We start from the raw sequence: 7,394 nt of genomic DNA, 5'->3' as shown, positions 1-7,394 counted from the left end.
CCTCGGGCCCGACGGGACGCGGGTTGCCGCGAAGTTTCTTGGAGCGCCGCTTCGTGCGGGGGTGCGAGCGGGATGCGCGGCGGGGCCGCTCCGAACAGCCGCCTCTTCGGGCGGACCGAACCGTGAGAGCTGCGGGTGGTGACCCGGTGGCCCGAACTCGTTCTGGTCGTTCGTACCGTCTGAAAAGGTGGTCCGGAGCTCGCGCGAGAGGAGGACCGACAGCCGTGCGGGAGCGCGCCGCGCCGTCCCAGCTCCGCTCCTGCTCCCTTATCAGCACCGGCAGGATAAATGAGTTTATCTTCACTTTGCGGCGCTCCGAGGCGTCAGTCCTCGGCAAAAGACGTATGAAAATGTAATCCGCATGGCACGGTTTCCTTCCCCATCTGAGGGGCGTCTGGGGTTTAGGTCTGTGCTATCTGGGGGGACTGTCTGTGCTATCTCAGCCGTCAGCGCTGCTCTGGGTGTTGCAATGGCCACGGCTGGTGTGCGGGCAGCCCAGGCAGCTGGGGGAATACGGACTTGGAGGTGGTGCCGGCAGCGCTGTGCTGCCCTGCAGCCCTTGCTGCTGCGGGCAGAGCCGCAGTAAAGACTCCAGAGCCCACCTGCGAGTGCTCATTCCCATCTGATGCTTCACTGACCGGCTCGTAGCCGTTCAATTGCTGAGCAGTTTGTTGCGATACATCTAGCAAAGGAATGGGATCTGGAGCTCATGCAGGCAGACCCCTCCTCTGTTCCCAATAGTGCTAGCAGGATGTGGGCCGGAAGAGTGTGTGAAACACAATACAGAAGTAATTTATTCAAGAATGACAAATATAGTGCCGGTTGGGGAAACGTGTGCTTTGTTAGTACTTTACGAGAAGAGAATGAGTCTTAATTAGGTAGCAGTGGAGTGCCTTCAGTGCTGGAAGGGGCTAAGACATCTTGTCAGTCAGACATTTTCTCTCTGCCTGTTGGAAAGACATGGCATCTGTCTGAACCCCTGGTAGATGTATTCCTGTTTGTAAACAAGTTCCTGTGAACTAACATTCCTTTTGTGCTCTCTCTAGGGACTGATTACATTAGGTTTTAATTGGAAAAAAGGGAGTGTTTTTCTTAAATCTGAAACCATCTGTGTCTTTCTCGACATCTTGACTGAAGAGGGGAAGGTGTTAGACTTTCACAGCAACCTGTAGGCTGCCTAGAAAACCAGCGTCTTGAGCAGACACTGTTTTTGCTATACATAGTTGAGTGAACCACTCCTAATTCAGCAAGCAGCAAAATAGTGAATGCAGAGCAGGTTTGGGGTTTTTTTTTTGAGCCACCAAGACTGTGCTGCGATTTACATAGTCCTTAATGTAAACAAATTTGCAGCCACAATACTTTGTTGCTCTGACTATGAAAGTGATCGGAGATGAGCGTTGTTGGAACGCTGAAATGTGTGCCATTTGCATGGAAATGTCATTAAATGCAAAGTTTTCTGATTTTCCCCATTGTGATGGTAAGCCGTTGTGGAGGTACTCCCACAGCCCCTCTCCAGCTGGTCGCTGGTGTGCAGTGTGGGCAGGGCTGTGCAGCACAGCCACTTCCTGCTGTAGGCACTGTGCTCTCACGGATCAGCTTTGATTTTTATCATTTGCTGGGGATGAGCTGTGAAGCATGAGCGGAACCGAGAGGTAGCCAGAACTGCAGGTGAGATGATGCAAGCTGTGTGCAGTAGGTGGAGGTGATGCTTCTGGCTGTGTGACCCATCCCCGTGCCTTTCGCCACCCCTTCCTCTGAACTCTGTTGTGCTGCAGTGACACTGTGCTTTAAATAGTTCCCTCCAACTTCTTTTCTGGTTTTGAATATTTTCCCTTTTAGATTTACCGGATAGAAGGCAGTCTTTTTCTTCTTTCCTCTCATGTCTGTACTGCCGTACGCTTGTAAGATGGCACTGTTTTTGTTTGTGTGTAGAATTGTTGGTGTCAGTGTGAGCATGTACGGTTCAGGAACTGTACTATGCTTGCTGCATAAGCATCCTGATATTTGTAGTTAATCCTAGCATTGTAGGGTTGAAAATAATTGGTCAGCATAGGGGACGTATGTTAAGCAGTGGTACTTGGAAAACTGATTGAGAAGAGGTGTTGACTTGGCAGATTTGTATGCTCACTAACTTCCTAAAATGTGTAACAACAGATGCTGGTTTAATGCCGGAATCTGTAAAACTTGCTTGGTCTAAGTGTGTTTCCAAAAAGCTTGCAAGCTCTGCTCATTCCTGCAGCCTGAAATGCAAATGGAGTTACACTGCTGGTCTCGTGCAAGGCTATGGCGTTAAATAAGTACACAAGATAATTTTATCTGACCTGCTGCTATTGGTAATTACCATGGGGAGGTACTCAGTGAGGAAAGTGTGGAGATCTAAAGTGTTGTCTGGAGTATGAGAGTAAGTATTAAAAAGAAATAGCTGAGTTCACGTCACTTGTTTGCATGTATTTAGCAATCTTTAATTATATGATTGCATTACATGTTTCTGTAAGATCATTTTTAGGAAATGGAAAGAATGGTGTTCAGGTTGGGAAAAGCCTGAAAATCTGAGCAGCTGTGTGTTTGTGATGTGAAGTCATTACTTTTGGTTACAGTGCTACATACACTACCAGAAGAGGAGTTCCTGTATGTACTTCCTTCGTTTCTTGGTGAGAGGTCTGCAAGGAAATGTCATACATGGTGGACTAAGTCTGACACAGCACAACTTCTCTGGTGAAAGCAGAGTACGTGCAACCCTGGGGGGAGGAGGAGCACTCTCCCAAAGGTTGCACTGCTGCGTGCCATGGGAGCTGCAGTGCTTCAGCCAGCAAGCTGCACACATGTCTGGGTCAGGGAGTCTGTCCTGAAGTCAGAAGAGCTTGGGTTTGTTCCTTTCATTATTTGATTTTCACCTTCCAGTGTTTGATGTCACAAAGTTGGCTCAGTGAAAGCCACGCAGTCTTGCAGCGTTTTGGTTTTGTTGTTCTTTCTACCTAACAGGCCTCATAGAAGCAGGCTGCTTTTCATTACAAAACCCGTTTCAATCCAATTCCTGCAGGTACGTGCATGCTTCCCTTGGTGTTAGGTTCGGTCATTTACCTCCCATGAGTTGGCCTGGAATAGTCCGGCATCTCCTGTAGCATCAGAGGAATAAAGTGTAGTGAGCCTTACTCTAGGGATTCTTTTTTTCTAACTGGTGTAAAGGTAGTGGATTTGCATAGTCTTGATTTGAGAACATTCCTGTTGCATGGTGCCAGATGTAGCAGTTTTAATGCTGTAACATAGAATTTCTGAGAACAGCTTCCTGTTCTTCTACCCAGTTTGCTTTGCAGGGAAGGAAAGATCCTAGAAATCCCATTGTGAGGTATGTGGGTGCCCGAAGGAACATAGGTTGAGATAGAGAAGACTGATCCCAAACAGCGATGGTATGAGTGCCACATGGGTGCTGCTGTGGTGAGCTTGTCATGTGCCCTGCTGTCGTGCTGTGAGTTCCATGATGCTCAGAGGCACAGGAGTTGGGGCAAAGGGCTGCTGTGCTGCAAGTTGCGAGCAGCAGTGTTTTCCTGGGAGTCTCTGCTGTCCTTGTCCCTCCAGCTAAACCCACACCTTGGGGCCAAGCACGACCTTGTTTATATACTGAATGTTAGCAGAGGGCAGCTGCGGCTCCTAGCTTCACAGTCTCCTGTGTTTCTGCACTGCAGTGTGGACAGGCTTCTGCTAGCTGGGAGAAACAATGGAAGAAAAGGGCTTACTCAGCTCTCATTTCCTTGTTTTAGTCACAAATTCTGGGGAAATTCGTCGCTTGCAATAACAGACATCTCCTGCAAACAAGCAGGCTTTCTGTGACTTAGAGATTGGCAAAATCTTCTGTGGTATTGCAGAGTTGTTACAGTTTTCTCGGTAAACAACCAGATTTAGGTGCTGGAAATGGATGTGATTTTAGCATTTTGTTCTCAAGGAAGTATGTGGTGGGATGTGTGTGTGTTTGTGCTGTGGTTCTTTGTGGAAAATGTCAGCCTGGAGAGGTAGTTTGGGGAAGTTCATGTGTATTGTATTGGTGAAAATCCTCTGCAAAGAGCGCTTTTGCCTTTCCTGCAGTTGGAACCAGAGTTTCAAAGCAGAATGCTTTTTCAATACAGAATGTGAATGGTAGGAGAAAAAGCAGAGCAGGCTGTATGAAAACACAAACCTGAAAGGTACTCAGCTAAGGGCAGAGGGAAGAGAGCGGTTAGAAGGTACAAAGTGTATCAAGAAAGTGAGGAGGTGAATGTTTTAGCAGAGGTAAAGTCTGTTATTTATGCTTTGCTTTAAAGTAGGTGTTGCAAGTGTGAAAAAGGGGGTTCTGCTGTTTTGTGGCAACTTCTGTAGGTGTAAAAGTGCTCTCACAGCTTTCAAATCTAACAGCATCGTTCAGTTCTGGTTTTTGGCTTCTTGAAGACAACATTTTTGCTGAGATGAGCAAATTAATATGCAGTGAAACTCCAAAGTTTTTCAGAAAGAGCAGATGCAGAGGAAACGACTGTCTTGTATTTGAATGTTGTGTTTGCCGCCTTCTCAAGAAATTGAACTTCTACAGAAATCTGTAAAGGAAGAAGGAAGCTTCATGATGGACTTTGTTACTGTTCGTGACCCTTAGGTTAAGGTGATAAAAGCCATGCTGTTTGCTGCAGTGCTGGTAAGCTGCTAATGGGAAGGTGTGGTACCGTTTGCTGCTGCTTGATCCTTGTGCACAGCTCCTGGCACAACTGAAAAAAGCTGTCAGGCTCTGAGATGCTGAAAGTCCAATGTGCTGGATCAATATGCTGTGGCTGTATGATGCACTGGTCGAGGCTGAACACGTTTTTCTGCTCCAGATTTGCCCAGCTGTTTCTGAGAGCTTCATTTGGAACTGATGGCTTTTATTTTTTCATCTTGTATCGTCAGTCTTGCTCTGTGAGCTGACTGTTGTGTGCTGCAGCTAACTGAGCACAACTTGCAGCAGCACACGCATGTCTTTTCCAGGCCTGACTCGTACTGCTGCAGCACCACCTGATTTGGTGCTCGTAACTGTGGTGCCATGGTCTCAAAAAGAATGTTTTCCTCTGTTCTTGATTTTTATGAGGCTCTGTTAGCTCTCTTTACAAAGAGATCGTAACACCATACATTTATTTCCCCATATCAGTTTCACCGATGCTGCTCACGGTGGTGGAGGTGTTCTCCTCTGCTGGAGCCTGGAGGACCTTGTGGAGCAGTACCTCTGCTGCAGCATCACTGGTGAGGCCAGTGCTCCCTTCTCTCCATGTCCATTCTCTGAGGAGAATCCCTTATTTGTGGGGTTGGTAAAGAGTCTCTTTTTTAGCCATCTTGCAAGTTTAGTCTCGTGGAGTTTGTCAGAAATGACTTAATGAAGAGTGATATGCAGTCGATGTTTTGATCAGCATCATGCTTAGTATGTGTTGGTGTGAAATTGCATTAGACATTTCCCACTGACAAGTGTTTTTAAGGTCTGTAAGCCACTCTGGAATTCTGCCTGTACTTTGATTATTGCATTGCTGTCTTCAATACAGTCTTATGAGCACCATGTACATGTCTTATGCCTTTGCAGTAATCTTTATTAGAAATAGGCTTTGGCTGAAAGATAAATCTCTGCTTATCTGCCAGAACTTGTTCCCTATAAAACGACGCCAAATAGCTCTCCTAATGTTTCTGTCCTTTTTACAGTGAGTTTGTTTTCAGTATTGCCATTGGGTTGATACCAAACTATGATAACCATCTATGTCATGCTTGCCTAGAAAGGTTGCACAACAGCTCTGCTTCGTTACCCGTTACTTTACTGGTGTTGCTTTGTTGAGTAATGGTGGAATGTCTTCAATCAATAGTAGTGTTGATATATTGGTTTGAATTAATTTGGGATAGAAGTGAAGTAAGAACTGTGATTTGAGAATATATTTGGGAATTTTTAATAATGCAAAGTCCTTGTTGTTTCTGTAAGCTTCCTGTTGTGCGTGTGCAGTGTTCTTTTAAACAAACCTTCTCATCAAAGTGGTATTCAGTTCTGTGTCAGACTGTTTGTAGTGAGTTTTTCCAAACACAGCTTATTGCCAGGTTTGAACATTTACTGAGGCTAGCAGCTCTTCTTTCTTAGTGTATCTTCAAGGACTGAAGCATTTTGAAGGAGCTGTTCTAGTTTCTTCTGCATTGTACACCTAACAGGTCTGTTTTCACAGAAACAAATATCCCTGTATGCTACACACCTGTTGCTTTGAATGGTAGGGTAAGGCTTTGGTCTTTTCTCCAGGTTCTAGCCCTGTTGCTAATCCCAGTTTTGAAAAGCTACTATGGACAAAACCGTAGAATGATTTTCAACTCCTGAAAGTTCTGCACTGCATTTTAGTTGCAGTTTTGAGCGTAATAGAGTTTGATTTTTATTGCTGATTGCAAAGGGTGAAGGAAATCTGACTGTTTACGTCTTTCATTTAGAGTAGTGATTTGGTCTTTGCTTTGCAAAGTGTGTATGTGCATGTTCACCTGTAAGTTCATTTTACTTGTCTTTATTGATTGTTTCCTCCTGCTGCTGATATTGGCTTCAGTTAATGTTGGAGTTTGTTTCTAAGCACTCAGTCCTGGGTGTTGGTGTGCAGGGGGCATATTTTCATCTGCAGACTGTTAATGCTAACACTCCTTGTGTCACATGAGGAAATAATACTGCTGTGTGCAACACAGGTGTGTTAAGCAGGTAATGATTTGCTGCTGCTAATGATTTCAACAAAAGATCGTGTCATCACACAGCAGCTTATAAGATGTGCTTGGGTGGAATTTCAGGTAGAAACTCTAAGGCCACAGAATGCTTGCAGTGGTGAATCCACGATGCTGCAAATAGAGCTGGTCACTGAGCTCAGTGTGTGAGATGCCACAGAAGGACATGATGCTAACTTCTCACTGTTCTTGAAATGTGCAATAGGGAGTAAGAAAGTGCTCTTCCAAAGGAGCAGAATTTGTCAGCAGAACATATCTGATGCACTGCAGCATAGCTTGCTAAGAGCAGCAGAGAGAAACAGTTGTTTGCTGCTCTTTTTTATGCTTGGGGGTAGGAGGAAGATACTGAATTTAGCAGCAGAGCAAGGGGTGAATCCTTTTTTGTCTTACTTGGAAAAAAAAAATCTGGAGGAGGAGAATGGTAGGGACAAAATGTACAAACTGCATCTTGTACAGGTTTTCATATCTGAACAGAAGGAGTGGATGAGGCAATGACATGTTCTGGAAGAGAGGCAGAAAATAAAATACAAAACAAGTCCCTATGGATCAGTAAGGGAAAATACTGCTGTGATACATTGCTTCCAGTGCAGCAGCCAGGGGGCATCAACAAAACAAGGCCTTGAGTTCATCTTCTTTAGCCAAGGCCTGCTGCCTGGCTGACCAGGGGAATGTCTGAG

The sequence above is a fragment of the Lagopus leucura genome, unplaced genomic scaffold (assembly GCF_019238085.1).
Source record: "Lagopus leucura isolate 7727_CA_CO unplaced genomic scaffold, USGS_WTPT01 Super-Scaffold_739, whole genome shotgun sequence".
Taxonomy (NCBI): Eukaryota; Metazoa; Chordata; class Aves; order Galliformes; family Phasianidae; genus Lagopus; species Lagopus leucura.
Note: the sequence above shows the minus strand (reverse complement) of the source record.